Here is a 16,279-nt window from a genome sequence, read left to right as displayed (position 1 = left end):
AAGATGATTATGAAAAACAAAGATGCTCCTGTTCAAACATGATAGACCTTACACATAGACCAGTCCTTAACATTCATACTGTACAGAATTGGTGCTATGGTTCAAAGAGGAAGAGAACTAGCCTTGAGCAAAAAGATAAGAGACCGTGCCCAGAGTTCAAGCCCCACAACCGACAAAAAAAGGAAACATATTGCACACGCACACCAACACTCAAACACACAAAACCTTTCCCCATCAGGCAGAACCAAAGGTGTCTTTCAGAGTGCCCCTTCTCAACCTTTCTCAAATGCAGTGAATTACCCTGTCTGACCAACTACCTAAAGACAAAACAACAGGTGAAATATTTTGCCCAAATGCTGTAGTCCATCTGGATAAGTAGCTATTATACAGAGCTCTGACTTCAGCCTTTCTGTTTAAAGACATTATAGAGAAAGCAAACATCCTAAAAAGTTACATGAACTCTTCTATCCTCTTTTCTTCTTGTTGTTGTTGTTGTTGTTGTTGTTTGTCATGGGAATGAACTCTGGGCCTGGGCACTGTCCCTCAGCTCTTCAGCTCACGGCAAGCACTCTACAACTTGAGCCATGGCAACACTTCCAGCCTTTTTTCTTTTTGCTTATGTGGTGCTGAAGAATCGAACCCAGAGCCTCATGCATGTGAGGTGAGTGCTCTACCCCTAAGCCACCTTCCCAGCCCCTCTAGGGTCACCTTAAAAACAAGATGATCATAAGGAAAATCTTTTATAGACGGAGAGTTGATTTTGCACATTCAAGCATCTGATATGAATTAGTATCTTTTTAAAAGTCTGTAGAGAGTCACTGGGGCTAAGTGGTCATAGAGGGGCCCCTCTCTTCCCACTCCGGCCTCAGCCACATGTGTAGCAATGTGGGCAAACATGAAGTTCAGAGGCTCCATCAGCAAATCCTGAAGGAATACACTCAAAGCCTCCCTACGGAAGAGAGGGAAGGCACTGAGCCCTCAAGTCTCTCTCAGGTCCCGTCCTATGCAAGTGCAGTCCCCCTGTGCTCCATTGCCTGTCTGGAGAGGTAGAGGCCTGGGCAGGGGGACCCAGGCCTCAGGTCCCTCGGAGGGGACTGCAGGAGTCACAGCCAGTCCTCCAGTTTCCCACCCACAGGCGCCATGGTCTTCTCATCTATGTTATCTCCCCTAATGGATCCCAAAGTTACCAGAGAAACAGTTTCCATGCTGTCCCCACCTTGGGCCTCATGGAACAACAGGTGAACCAGGCGCTGCCATGCCTTGCTTCACTGCCCCTTCTTCTCATTGGACAGTTAGCCTTTGTGATTGGCAATCAATACTGGCCCAGGCCCGTACACTGACTGACAAGCCAGGTAGATCAGATCCTTAATGCCCAGTGCCAGCAACCATCCTCCCTTCTCTGACAGGGGTCCCCACCCCGGCAGGACAGAGAGATTTGCCACAGCAGGTGTCAGCCCTGCCTGTTTCCAGCTTGCCCTCCCTGTTCCCCCTCTTGTAAGCTTCCCCTCTGGGGTGTTCTGCTATCTGTTAGCGCACCTCCCTCCACTGGGGTTTGACTTGCTGCACCCTAGGTCATCTGCTCTCTCCCAGATCAAGTGACCCAGCAGTCCTACCCACAACCGTTGCCCCAAAGTCCCCTCCTGGGGTCGCTTGTTACCTTTAACTTCCCCCTGTAATCACAGAACACTCCCCATTCGAAGGGGAACTTTCTACCCCTGCACCCTTAAAAATACTCCCCTGCACATAAACAGGCTACTGCACCCCCTGACAGTGGTGTCTGTCAATTGCTCACAATAAGCTTTGCCATATGTGCTTGGATTTCCGGGGAGTCTTTTGGGCTTGAGCTTTCATTGGTGCCACGACTCTGATCTTGGTCCCCCCCCCCCGGCTCTTGTTCTTCCCCCTGGGAATTCCAGCTGCCCCCAGACCTTGTGCTGGTCTCAGACCCACACAGAGGACCTCCAAGGCTACCCTCCCCACCCCACGACTGTGCATGCTACATCCCCAGCTTCCGGTCCCCCCTCTTCTGGGCGACTGGCCACTTCTCTAGGCCAGGGACTCTGAGTCTGTGTTTTTGATTTTCAGGGGAGAATCTAGGCACCAAGTTCTGAGCATTCTCGGGCCTGGGCCCCAATTGTAAAACCACTCCCCACTACTGGTTAAGGGTGGCTGGAATCCCCCGACAGGCCAGTGGATTGCCAGATGCAGTGCCATGGGCCAATCAGCCGGAGGGACCAGCTCCAAATTACTCAACATTCCTTTCGAGCTTGTCTTTTACACAGTCTGAGGCCCTCAAGGTCTTGCCCAAGCTGAAGCCTATGGGCTAGCACACATAGTTCATCAAGCCTAGCCCCAATATTTGCTGAAATATGAGTCCAGGTCTCCCAATATTTTATGGAGCCTATGTAATTTCCATGAGTGCATGAGAAAATGGAAGGAAATCCACTATGTGTTCTTTCCCTCTCGCTCTCCTCTCCCTCTCCCTTTCCCCCCCTCCTCCCTCCCTCCCTTCTTTGCTTGCCTCTCTGCTTGTGCTCTTGAGAGGTGAAGTGCAGACGGGGTCTCAGGGAACCTCCTCTAGGTTCCCTCTCAAGGCAAGCCATCCTGACTTAAATTCTCTTAGCTAAAACTTTCTCTATATCTCGTCGAGTACATCCACACTGTGTTACCGTGTTACTGTGTGATCTGTCTTTCTGTCTTTCTGCTTATATATTTGTCTGCTTCTTGTTTGCCTGCTTCCTCTTCACTTACTTACTTAATGTTCCACCAAGTTTTCTTACCATCCTGACATGTTTTTTGCCATCTTGGACATTTGGTTGGTTTTTATACAACCCCACACTTTTAACAAGTATTTAAAGGTCAATTAATGTGATAGTAGGACTTATTATTAAAATTGTTTTAAAGGTTTGACTTTTACTTTGTTTGGTGTTGCCTGTTTTTCTAGCATTGAGTCCATGGTTTAATCATAAAATGGCCAAAATGTATTTTGCCACTAAAATTCTGAAGAACTTATGGTCGATTTTCATTTTATTTTAAAAATAATCATGCCTAAAAATTTTTGTGCAAAAGTGTATGTGTGTGTGTGTAAATACGTTTAAAGTACTTTCATTGTAATGCATAAAAAATTGTTACCATGATCTAAAATTATTTGCTTTTGGGGCGGGAAGGTGGCTCAGTGGTAGAGCGCTTGTCTTGCATGCATGAGGGCCTGGGTTCAATTCCTCAACATCACATAAGCAAAAAGAAAAAACCCAGAAGTGGCACTGTGGCTCAAGTGGTAGAGTGCTAGCCTTGAGCTGAAGAGCTGAGAGACAGCGCCCAGGCCCAGAGTTCAGGCCCCACGACTGGACCCAAAATTAAATTAAATTAAATTAAAATTAAATTATTTGCTTTTTTCATTTAATGTAACTAATGTGAACCTGGGTCAAAGGACATAATTATTAATTTTTCTGCTTGTTAAAAGGAAAAACTTTTATCAATGTAAGTGGTGATGTGAGCCTAAAATCAACGAAATTGATCTGACCATACAGCCTGACTAGGAAGATCCACAGTAAATTGTTTTGAGGAAGTTCTGAGATAGCCTGGCTCGACAGGCCAAAGGAAAAAAAGGGAAATGGTTTTAAACTCAAATATCAGAGAAGCTCATCGATATTGGTGCAAACAAATGTGTCTACGAGTTATCACATTATTTTTTTTCAAAAAAATAGGGAAAAAGAAAGAAATTAACATTAACCACAAAACAGTTGAGTAACATGATATGAATATATCTTGAATTTTAAAAGATAGGAAAAGGAGTAAAGCCTTGCTAAAGTCGCACCTGCTCAGGGGGTGGAGGTAGAGAGGAATGAAACCCTGGAGAAAAGGAAGCATTCTGGAAAGAAGGGAACAGAGCCTCATTAAAGTGGTTCCTGTTGGCTAGGCAGGTCAGAGAGGGGCGGCACTAAGGTGAAAGTAGCAGGAGTTGGCTAGGTGGGGCTATGAAGGGCAGAGCACTGTTCTCACAGCTGAAGGGTTTCCATTCACTGCATCTTGCTGAGCAGGTGAGCTGGAGACTGAAGCTCTGGTGACTTTTGTACTGGGTTTGAAATCACAGGTAGTGATTTCAGATGCTGTGTAGAGGTCTTATTACCTCACCAGATCACAAACCCTCTGAATCTGGCCACCACCTGTCCACATTTAGCTGACTCATGAGACACTTCCCTCATTTGAGAGATGATTCCTCAACTTTTCCATTGAGTAAAAGTAAAGAAACTCTGATGGGAGCACTTCCTATCAGCAATGGGCTGGCGCTTCATTCACCTTCTTTGAAAACAGCAGCACACATGAACATATAACAGCTCCTGTTATATGTTCCAACCCCTCGTCTTTCTGAGCTCACTTGGTCCTTTCTGAAACCCGGAGGCTATTCAGGAGGCCAAGAACAATATACAGCGTGTAGAGTATCAGCTCTAAAGAACAATTACCTGAAATTTCTGAGAAAAATACAAAGAACATAAAGGAATGGAATGGATATCTCTTTGATATCCAGAGGAACTGAAAGATGTGTGTGTGTGTGTGTGTGTGTGTGTGTGTGTGTGTGTGTGTACAATATAATAGATAATGACAAACACTCCACTATCACACTCTTTCTATAATCAGAGTTATGTAATACATAACACATAAACCAAAAGGTGTTAGAAATTTGCAACTCCAAAGACTTCAAACCCTGTTCCAATACCAAAGGAATGAAATTCTCATGCCAGCCTTTGAGGCAGTACTCAATATACTGGTGGTATTTATTTATCAAGATTCATTAGAATGTCACCTTCTTTGGATTTTTTCCTTTTTCTGTGACTGGAATTATGAATCCTTAGAATTGTATGAATAAATGTCCCCAAACAATATCAAAGGAAGCTTCTCTAGTCTGGAAATGGTTTGTTCTGGGAGAAGCCATTCTGACAGAAGGCTAGGAAAACATGAGTGAAATGGTCTTATGTCAGAATTGTGGCCTTAACAGGTTAGCTTCAAACTTAAATGGGATGGAGGAGGCAGTTCCATTAGAGGTCATCTCTCTCAAGGGTTTGGAAACCAAGAAAAGTGATGGTGCACTCGGTAGTTAATTGCTATTTGAGACCTCACTATGGGTAATGTAAAAACAGTTGCAGCAGCCAGGCTCTAATCCTAGCTACTTAGGCTGTAAGGACTACAGTTGGAAACCAGCCTGTGCAGTAATGTTCACCACACTCCTATCTCAAATTAACCACCAGAATTCTGGATGTGGAGCAGTGACTAAAGAGATATGGTGTAATCCCTGAGCAAGAAAAGCTCAGGAGCATCCAGGGCCTGAGTTTAATCCCTAGCTTAGGGACAAAAATGTTAAGAGCAAAAATATGTCTACTGTGGAGATTTCAGGACAATTTAGGATGTGGACGTTCCAAACTTACCTTGGAGACTGTGTTTTGATAATGACTCTTACTTTGCCTATAAATGAAGTGTGCCCAACTACAGAAATGAGAGCACACATTGGTAGAATCTTTTCTGAATGTGGGAAGAGGAGAGGCTACCTGGATGATGGAAGAAGTTTAAGCTTGCATCTCTTAAAGCACTGCTCTTACATGGTGGCAATCACCTGATAGTCCCCAGGGTTACCTCGGAAGCATGGAGAATAATATGGAAGAAAATTCTTTTCTGTTTGTTTTTTATACTACAGAGTTATAAGATGAATTGTTTTTCTTACAGCATAAAAGAAAAGTTGTGTCCATGAAAAGAAACCAATAACTCACAGTCCTGGGTTGATATTGGGACATCCTTTACCAGATTGTGCTCTAATTCAAGCTGCTTGTGAATGATTACCTGCTGTGCAGCCCTGACCAGGTTGCTAGTTGGGTACTCCCTTAGCCACCATAGAGAGTTGTCATTTTCCACTTAGGTAGTCCTGACTGGAATCTGTGGCTGCCTGGATATGATCCCATGCCCTCAGGACTAGACTATAGGCTGGACTACCAGGCTCTAACTGTGCAAACCTACACACCTACACATGCTGAAGTGGAAGCGCTGGGACTGGAATGACATCCTTGGCCTGGAAGGAAGACCAACAGAGGAGGGAGAAATGGAAGAAATCTTTGGAGCTAAGATGAAGAAAACAAAGGATTCATTTTGTCTAAGAAAGGGAAAATCCAGCTTAAAGGCTCTCCTTGCATATATGAATGTATGAGGACTTGTTGGGACTATAGCTGGCAAGTGCAAAGTCAAGATATACCCTATGCTGGTGGCAGAGCCATACCTTGGAGTATCCAACATCTCTGGGCCATTGAGTGGACACTTTATGTCCTCTAGACATGGTAGCAATGGCTTATCATATCTAAGTGGAAGCCAGGCCGTAGGCTCACCCCTAACTCCACCAGCTTCACTAATATACTCTCCTCAACCTCCACGTCTGACAACTGCAGAAGGTCAATAGACACTCCCTTGTGGTATCTGGGCTGGTGCACACCATGAGCACTTAGACTATGAAGATTCTCTCTGATCTAAATGAGAGGATCGTTTCTAGATATAATCTCCCTATGGGGCATGCTCATGTCAGTGAAAGCTGATTTCTGCGATAGTGTGTTAATAATTGTCTAATGGGAACTGGGGAAAGTAGAGTCGTGATTGAATCCATGTGGATTTAGATTATGATTTAGTAACTAGCAGCAACCACAACAAATTTGGTCAATAAGTCAATATCAAGGACTACTAAAGCTCCATACTGGTTACACATACCTATAATCCCAGCTCCTCAGGAGGTTGAGATGTTATGCTCAGAGTATGAAACCAGACTCTCCAGAAAATTCCTGTAATACTCTTAAGTACAACTAACCATGAAAAAGCTGCAATTGGTAGATCCCTGGCCTTGAGCGTAGGAATAGTACACAGAGCCTCCATTTCAGCATCAGTACTAGCATGCACACACACACACACACACACACACACACACACACACACACACACACACACACACACACGTGTTTACATGCACAGACACACACATGTTAACTATTTAGGCATGGAAGATTGAAATGTAAATTCAGTCTCTAGGCATATGTTACATTTTCCTATCAGACATCAATTACCAGGCAAGATTTGAAATTTACTGTAGCAAGAATTTTAATTTTTATTGCCCAGCTTCTGCCACTGCGGGGATCACATTTCTTTCAACCTCATATATCACCTCAATCTACCTAGCTCCTTTTAAAATATGTACATTGAGTATAATGATTGCATTTATCCACTCTTCCTTTCTCCATGCCTTTGCTCCTTTCCCTTGACTTCATCCTGCCACCACTCACCAAAAACACATGTTCCATCTTCCTGATATTTATTTTCTTAAACTGTAAAAATTACTCAAAAGAGTTACACCACTGAAATCCTCCGGTGTATGTGCTATACTGTAATTATTCAGTTTGTAAGAAATGCATATGACCCTGTATGTGTTTTCATAAATATGTATACTTTAAATCTAACGTCCATATGTGAAAGAAAACATGTTCTTTGTATCTCTGGGCTATACCTACTTCACTTAACATGATTTTTTCCATCATTTCCTTGAAATTATACAATAATATTCTTCCTTATGGATGAATTAAATTCCATTGTGGATCTATACCATATTTTCTTGATCCATTTGAAGACATCTAGGCTGATTTCTAACTTGGCTACAGTGAATAGTACAGCAATGAACATGGGTGTGCAAATATCTTTACCATATCATGACTTGTAAACATTTGAATAGATTCCCAAGAGTGGTATGGCTGGATCATCCTACGTTGGTTATTTTAAGAATCCCTAAACTGCCTTCCATAATGTCTACACCATTTTATATTCTCACAAACAATTCATCCTCACTAGCATCTGTTGTTTGTAATTTTGATGATGACCATGCTCACTGGGGTGAAATGGAGTCTCACTTTGTTCTGATTTGCGTTTACTTCATGACCAGAGATGTTCAGCAATTCCTGATATGTTTATTGTCCTTTTTTACTTCTCTTCTTAAGAAATCTGTACTTAGTTGCATTGCCCATTTATTTATTGGGTTATTAATTCTTTGACTTCTAATTTCATAATCTTTCAATTCTGGATATTAGACCCTTATTGAATGTACAGCTGGTAGCGTTTTCCCATTCTCCTATTTTCTGATGTTATTTATTTCATTGGTCTGAAATACATATATTGCTGTACATGAATTTCAAATGGAAAGCACAAGTTTAATTAAAATAGTTGATTTTAGCTTGGTGCCAGTAGTTCACACCTATAATTCTAACTACTCAGGAGGCTGAAATCTAAGAATTGTAGTTTAAATCCAGCTTAGGCAGGAAAAATCCAGGAGACTCTTACCTCTAATTGATCACCAAAAAGCCAGAGATGGAGGTCAGGCTCAATTGATGGTGCAGTAGAATTAAGATGGAGGGGGAAATATCAAGGACAGCACCTAGACCTCTGAGGTTCAAGCCCCAGGAATGCACGCACGTGTGCGTGAACCCCTCCCCCCCCCCACAGTTAACCTTTATTTTATTCATTTTGCTTCTTACAGTATATGGTCTTTTTAAAATTGATTATTTTAAACAATGTGAGAAAATTGATAGAAATGGTACAGACGTTTTAATTTTCCTGAGTTCATTTGAGAGCTTATTGCTAACAAGCTCTGATCAACCCTAAGTGTTTTATTGCATACCTCCCTAAATAAGTCCCTTCTATATAGGGACAAAATAAACAATCCAGGTCCAAGAATATATTCACATTAATACATCACAAGAAACAAAACTTGAAACTCCATTGTTTTATTACCAAACATAACCCCTAAAATTATTCAGTCTTGGCATTCTCACTTGCAAAAAGGATGGGTGAGATTCCTTTTTATTGTTTTCTTTTCTTTTTTTTTTTATTGTGAAAATACTGTTCAGAGCGGTTACAATTACATGGGCAAGATAATGATTACATTTTTTATCAAGCATTGTAGCCTCCTCCTTTGTTTCCCCTTCCGATTCCTTCCCATCCTCCCCCCGCCCCCCACCCAATCCTCCCCGCCCCCACTCCCTCCCCACCAAAATTGTAAAGTTCATTTTCTACATACGACTTGTACATCTCATCTTATTTATTCTTTAAGTAGTTTTGCACAGGGTATTCATCAAATTTGTCCGTTTCTAAGGTCTCTTCATTTGTGATCACTTACCACTTTGCTTTCCTACGCAAGGCATTTCCAGTCAGGCACAGTGTTGTGGTGTATACTTAAGGAACCCACTCTCATTGCAGCATGATTTTCTCTCCTTTATACCATTCAAACTTTTTAATTGCATGTAAGATAACATTCTTGTGACACACAGTAGATTATGTCAGTGGTGTACATCTTTAAAACACAAACTGGTTAAGACACAGAAAGGTAAGCAATTTCTACTTAGAATAGTGCTCCCATCTTTACATGGTTATTACCTATTTAAACTCCTTCATAACATATTCAATTGGAAAAGATTATAATTATATTATTATAGTTGACCTCTTTCTTTCTTTTTTCTTCCTTTCTTCCTTCCTTCCTTCCTTCCTACTTTCCTTCCTTCCTTCCTTCCTTCCTCCCTTCCTTCCTTCCTTTCTTTTTGTCATTCATGTGGCTTGAACTCAGGGCCTGACACTGTCCAGGCTTTGAACTTCCATCCTGAGCTCAGCCTCCTGAGTAGCTAGGATTACAGATATAAAACACCTGCTCCTGTCTATAGTTGACCCTCTCATTGTAAGAAAATTCTCCTTCTTTATTGTTTTCTTTTCATTGATTGCCATGTCATAGCTCTACTTCTTACTTTTATGGTACTTAAGATAAGTTTCATGGAGCCAAGTACATGGTAGGTACTCAGGAGGCTGAGCTTAGAGGCTCATGGTTCAAAGCCAGCCCCAGGCAGCAAAGTCTGTGAGACATTTTGTTTCAATTAATCACAGAAAAAAAATGTGATGTGTCTAGAGTTTAAGCCCCAGGACTACGCAAAAAAAGCCAACTAACAGAAAAAATGAGTTTCATGGACTTTTATTCCCAGACTGGCTTCAAAACACATCCTCAGACCTCAGCCTCCTGAGTTGGTAGGATTATAGGCATAAGGTACCAATAAAAGTGCTTGGTTAGTATTTTAGTCATATATAAACATAACTATATAATAAGACCTTGTTTTGTTCAAAGTTAAATTTCTGAGATCATCTATATTGCTGTGTATTCTGATGGTTTATATAATATTATTGCAGTGTAATATTCAGTTATATAATTGTTCTACTCATCCATTGTAAAGTAATTGATATTTGGGTGGTAATTAATTCCTACCTATTCTGAATAGTGCTCTATAAACATTCTTGTAGATATTTTTAGTGAACAGCTTACACACATTTTCTCTTTGGCCAATAGTGAGAACCATGATTCTAGAACTTAATGATGTTTCAACTTCCATTCCTAAGAGCAATGTAAAGCATTCCACTGACTCCGGATTCTCACCTCACCAGGTTTTCATGACAAAATTAAATATTATTATTATTATTATATGCCTATAGTTAAAGAAGCACATGATTTCTTGAAACACTGAAGCTTTAAATAAAAAAATATAATCTTTGCAGAAAAGCTCTCTCTCATGCTACATATTATACATATTATAGTATATACTATGTATACACAATTATACTATATCACATGTATAATCTAAGATAATCTATTATGTATTATATGTCATCGATATAATCTATATTTTTATATGCCATATATAAACTATGATATAATTTATATATTATAGATATAATCTGATATAGATTATATAGTAATATATATAGTGTATAATATATAGTATATATTATATAATATGATATATCATAGATATAACCTATGACATATATAGATATAATACAGATATTATAGATACAATCTGTAATGTAATTAATAATATAAAATATATACATACAAATCTAATTACTATACATATAATATTTAATATAATATGGATATAATCTATGATAACTTTATATTGCTAAATAAACTATACATATTTTGTAATTATATAATAATCTATTATATATATGTATATATATACATATATATATGTGTATATGTATACATATGTATATGTGTATATATATACATATATATATATATATATATATATACATATATATATGTGTATATGTATACATATGTATATGTGTATATATATATATATATATATATATATATAAATCAGTCCTAACTGAAAGATACTTTTGTTCCAGTACTGGGGCTTGAAATCAGGGCTTCATGTTCTTAGATTTGTGCTCATGTCTGGCACTCTACTACATGAGTTACACATCTATTTTCACCATTTTGGTGGCTCATTGGATATAAGAATCTCATGGATTTTCCCACCAGGGCTGGCTTTGGAAGCTTACTCATTAGATCTCAGCTTCCTGAGTAGCTAAGATTACAGGTTTGAAACATGGATGCTTGGCTAAAATAAATCTTTTAGAAAGATGCAGTCTGTGATTCACTGTAAATATGTTGCTTGGATGAGAAGGCACTAGGTGGCCGTGTTGTTTTACTGTGGAGATCAGAGTCGGGGAGAGGAGGGAGAGGAAGAAGAGAAAAGAAATGAGGGGAAAGGAAGAGAACATAAAGAAGGAAAGGGAAGGGAAGGGTTATGGTCACACGATTCTCATATAGAGATAACCTTATGATTTGTTCCTTATAATTAATTAATTGTTTAAATTTTTTATGTTAGCTGGATACTTATGGCTCATGCTTGTAATCCTTGATACTCAGAAGGCTGAGATCTGAGGATCACAGGTCCATCCAGGCAGACAAGTCAGAGAAACTTATGTCCAATTAACCACTAAACATCCAGAAGTGGAGCTGGTCCTTAAGTGATAGAGTGCTAGCCTTGAGCAAAAAACTTAGGTCTGGGGCTGGGAATATAGCTTAGTGGTAGAGTGCTTGCCTAGCCTACAGAAAGCCCTGGGTTTGATTCCTCAGTATCACATGCACAGAAAAAGCCGGAAGTGGCACTGTGGCTCAAGTGGTAGAGCACTAGCCTTTAGCAAAAGAAGCTCAGGGACAGTGCCCAGGTTTAAGCCCCAGGACTGGCAAGGAAGAAAGAAACAAAAAAAGAGAGACGGGGGAGAGGAGAGGAGAGAAATAAGAAGGAGGAAAAATGCTCAGGGACAGCACACCAGGACTGGCAGGCAGCAGGGCAGAGTGGGGGTAGAAAAGACATGCATTCTCTTTCCTTTCCTTTAGATAAAATGATTCCTGTCTATATGACATTAGAGCCGATCATGAAAAATTGAACAATAATAAGCCTCTGATTATATGTGAAGGAAAATATAAATGTCTATAATATAAAAGAGAAACAATCAATGAAATATAAAAATATAATGATAATAGCGAAGTTTTCTTTAACACCTTCATTAGGGCAAGCACTGAAAGTGCAATTTTACTTTTAATGAAACCCCTAAAACACTTGTTCCCTAATTCAGATTACCCCAGGCCGTTTGTCCTCAGTTTTGTTTAGAACTTTCATCACCAATCTTCCTCAAAGAAAGTGGCTTTGAAGTGTGCAAGCTATCACAGTGACTCACAAAAGATGTTCTTCTATTTCTATCTCAGCCACAGGAATTCGCTCCATGAATTGCATGTCCAGTTTCAGTCGCTTTTCCTTTGCAATGTCATATTCTGCAAATTAAATAAGTGAGGGCAAAAGATTACAGTACTAGATGATCTTGATATAGATGCATTGTACTAATGAACAACCATGTTGAATTGAAATCTTTTTGTACAATTACTTAAAGATTTTTTAAAAGGTCCCCTCATAATAAAAATAAAAAATAAGGCCAGGCCTTGGTGACTCATGCCTGTAATCCTAGCTACTCAAGAAACTGAAATCCAAGGATCCCACTGAAAAGCCAGTCTTGTTAGGAACGTCCATGAGACTCTTATCTCTAATTCCCTACCAAAAAAAGTTGAAAGTAAAGATGTGCCTCAAGTGATAGAGTGCTAGCCTTGAGTGATAAAACTCTGAGTTCATGTTACAATACCAGCACAAAAAATAAAACAATAAATGGAAAAAAGATACAGAATTAACTATTCTTGATTAAAATTATATGTATATAAAATTCTAAAGCCTAAACTAGGGATGGTAGCCTAGATTGTGAGACAGAGCCTGAAGATCGAGATCTTTGACCTGTAGGAACGACCATCTTAGCATTCTAGACATCAAATATTCAAAATGCATAATACAGGCATAAATTCTGTGGATATAAGTGGAGAAGGTACTACCTCAGACCCAATTTACCACAATCCTAATATTTGAGTTCCATAACTAGGGTTCAGATAAAATTGAATGGATTTCCAATAAATAAACACATACATAAATACATAAATATACAAATCTAGCTCTGCACTGGTGACTCAAGCCAATCATCCTAGCTATTCAGGAGGTTGAGATTGTGAAAATCAAAGTTCAAAATTAGCCCAGGCATCAAAGTCTATGACATTCTTGATAATTAATCACAACAACTGGCAGTAGAACTGTGATGCAAGTGGTAGAGTGTCAGCCATGAGTGAAAAAGCTAAGAGACTATCCCCAAGCCCTTGTACCAGGAGAGACAAAGAGAGAGGGATGAAGGAGGAGAGAGGGAGGGACTTGTGGGGGAGAGGGAAGAAAGAGAGGAGGTTCATGGGTCTTAGGGACTGTGCGACTTAAGGGAATTCTTGTCTAGGTGTTACTGCATACTTCTCCAATTAAGAAATAATAACAAAAAAAAGACAAATATGAAAGCATCCCAACTTCACTTTGAAGTTGACCTCTCCTGCATTTTTTCTTGTTTGATTCATGTAAATAATATTTCTAGATAAACAAGCCACCACACTACTTATCCTTTTCTACCCCCATCCCTTTTCAATACATTTAATTTTGGCTAGTTACATAAAAAATAAAAAAAACAAAAATGTAGTACTTGATATTTCTCTTTTTAATATAAATATGATTACATATTTTTTAAACTATCAACATATAAGTAAATGTCTGAGTATTAAGATACGTAGGTATCTAGGGATCACTTGTGGGTATAAAGTAGTTAAAATGACCCAAAGCTATACAGAGATATAAAAAAATAAGAACCACTGCAATGCAAATAAGAATTTTTGCAATTTATAAGATTCTGGGTAGGAGAGAGACTAAAAAGAATCAGAGGAAGAAATAAACGCCAGACAGGGTGAGTCACATCATGTTCTCCACGCCCCCACCCCCAATCATCAAATTTCCACTCTCTAAAATAAACAACTTGGTTAAAACTCTTTTTACTAACGGTATAAAAACTTTAATTTATTCACAGCATTGCTAAACACTAAACAGAAGCATTGTGTCTTTTAGTTGTTTTTCCTGAGAGCATGTTTCACACCATTCTTTTCTAGGACTTGATATATAAGATTTTTTATTCCAGAGCAATTACACCTCTTGTTTGTGTAAAACCTGAATTTGTTCCATAGTATCCATGAACTTTGAAGGGAAGATTTACCTCCTAACTACAATAGTGAATCACTTAGTAGCTTTAACAATCCATTGAGTCATCCTTCCAGAATCTTCCTTGAATTTCATCAGTTTTTTCTTTTGTTGCATAGAGAACTTGGGCTGCGGTTAGATGAATCTCATATAAGACATACTCCTTAATGGTTGAGCATCATGAACTTCCTCAAACAGGCAACTCTCTACATTAACCTAATTGGATTTCTTGATAGGCAAAGCTATGAGGGTAGTGGGAGAAAAAAAAGCAAACTAAACGACTCCAAACCCAAACTCTAGCACTAACTGTACCCATAAAAACCGATGGCAGCGATTTTAGTAGAATAGAGACTTACAAGGGAATGGTAAATTAATACATCATGGAAGCTATGCATTCATGTACCCTGTAGTCAGGCTGTAGTAGTTTTACTTACATTTTTATTTCTATATTTTAACTTTCCCACCTAGTATGTCACATTTTATTGACATTGAAGGTTTGGGGTTTTTTTTTTTTTTTTTTGGAAGAATAAAGAAAGATTTAAACTAATTGAAATAATATTGATTCCTCAGTAGGGAAAATGGTGCGGTTTTTTAATTATAGTAATTTAAACATATGAAAGAAGTTGGGGTTATTATTTCAGGAATAGTCGCCAGTTCTTTAGACTTAAAGGTGTTCAAAAAGTCCCTATATCACACGGATCTGTATTTGTTGCCCTGCAGAATCTGCCTGGGGCTGTGGGACTGGTCTCTGCTCTGTGTCTGGTTTTTAATGTCCACAGCCTGGGCAGGAACTCCTGAGGTGAGAAGTTTATCAGCCCTGGACTCTTGGAAAAGCTCATCACCAAAGAATTTCCCCCAAGGGAACAGAACACAACACAGCTCTGTCATCTTTCTTCTGCTTCTTATTAGAGAAATCCTTTATACAGCTGATTTGTTTTCCTAGCAATTGAGTATGCTCAGATGCATTGTTTCATTTGCTGACTATTTCACTGATGGTGGGGTGGGGAAGCAAAAAACCTGCTACAAGAATTTCCTTAGCAGGCTGGGAAGTTGGCTTAGTGGTACAGCGCTTGCCTTGCATGCCTGAGGCCCTGGGTTCAATTCCTCTGCACCACATAAGCAAAAATGAAAAAAACCCGGAAGTGGCGCTGTGACTCAAGTGGTAGAGCGCTAGCCTTGAGCAGAAGAGCTAGTGCCCATGCCCAAAGTTCAGGTCCCACGACCAGACCAAAAAAAAAAAAAAAAAAAGAATTTTCTTAGCAACCTTGAAATGTCATGGGGGCTCATCAAAGAACTTCCCATTTGGAGCACTCTTTCTACCCAGCAAGGTCACTAATAATTTCTCTAATATTTCCAGCATTTCATCTCTGTGGCCTTTTTGAAAAAGTGCAAAACGGCTGTCCACTCACAAAAAAAAGAAAAAAAAAGGGGGCTGGGAATGTGGATCAGTGGTAGAGTGCTTGCCTAGCATGCATGAAACCCTCGGTTCAATGGCTCAGTACCACATACACAGAAAAAACTGGAAGTAACACTGTGGCTCACGTGGTAGAGCCTTGAGCAAAAGATGCTCAGGGGCAGTGTCCAGACCCTGAGTTCAAGCCTCAGGACTTGCAAAAAGAAAGAGTAAGAGAGAGACAGACACAGAGAGAGAGAAGACAGAGAGAGGAGAGACAGAGAGACAGAGGCAGAGGCACAGAGAGAGACAACAAAAGAAAGAAAGGAAGAAGAGAGAGAGAGAGAGAGAAGAAAGAAAGAAAGAAAGAAAGAAAGAA

This window comes from Dipodomys merriami, unplaced genomic scaffold, assembly GCF_024711535.1.
Source record: "Dipodomys merriami isolate MVZ:Mamm:240054 unplaced genomic scaffold, mDipMer1.0.p SCAF_891, whole genome shotgun sequence".
NCBI classification, from domain to species: Eukaryota; Metazoa; Chordata; class Mammalia; order Rodentia; family Heteromyidae; genus Dipodomys; species Dipodomys merriami.
Note: the sequence above shows the minus strand (reverse complement) of the source record.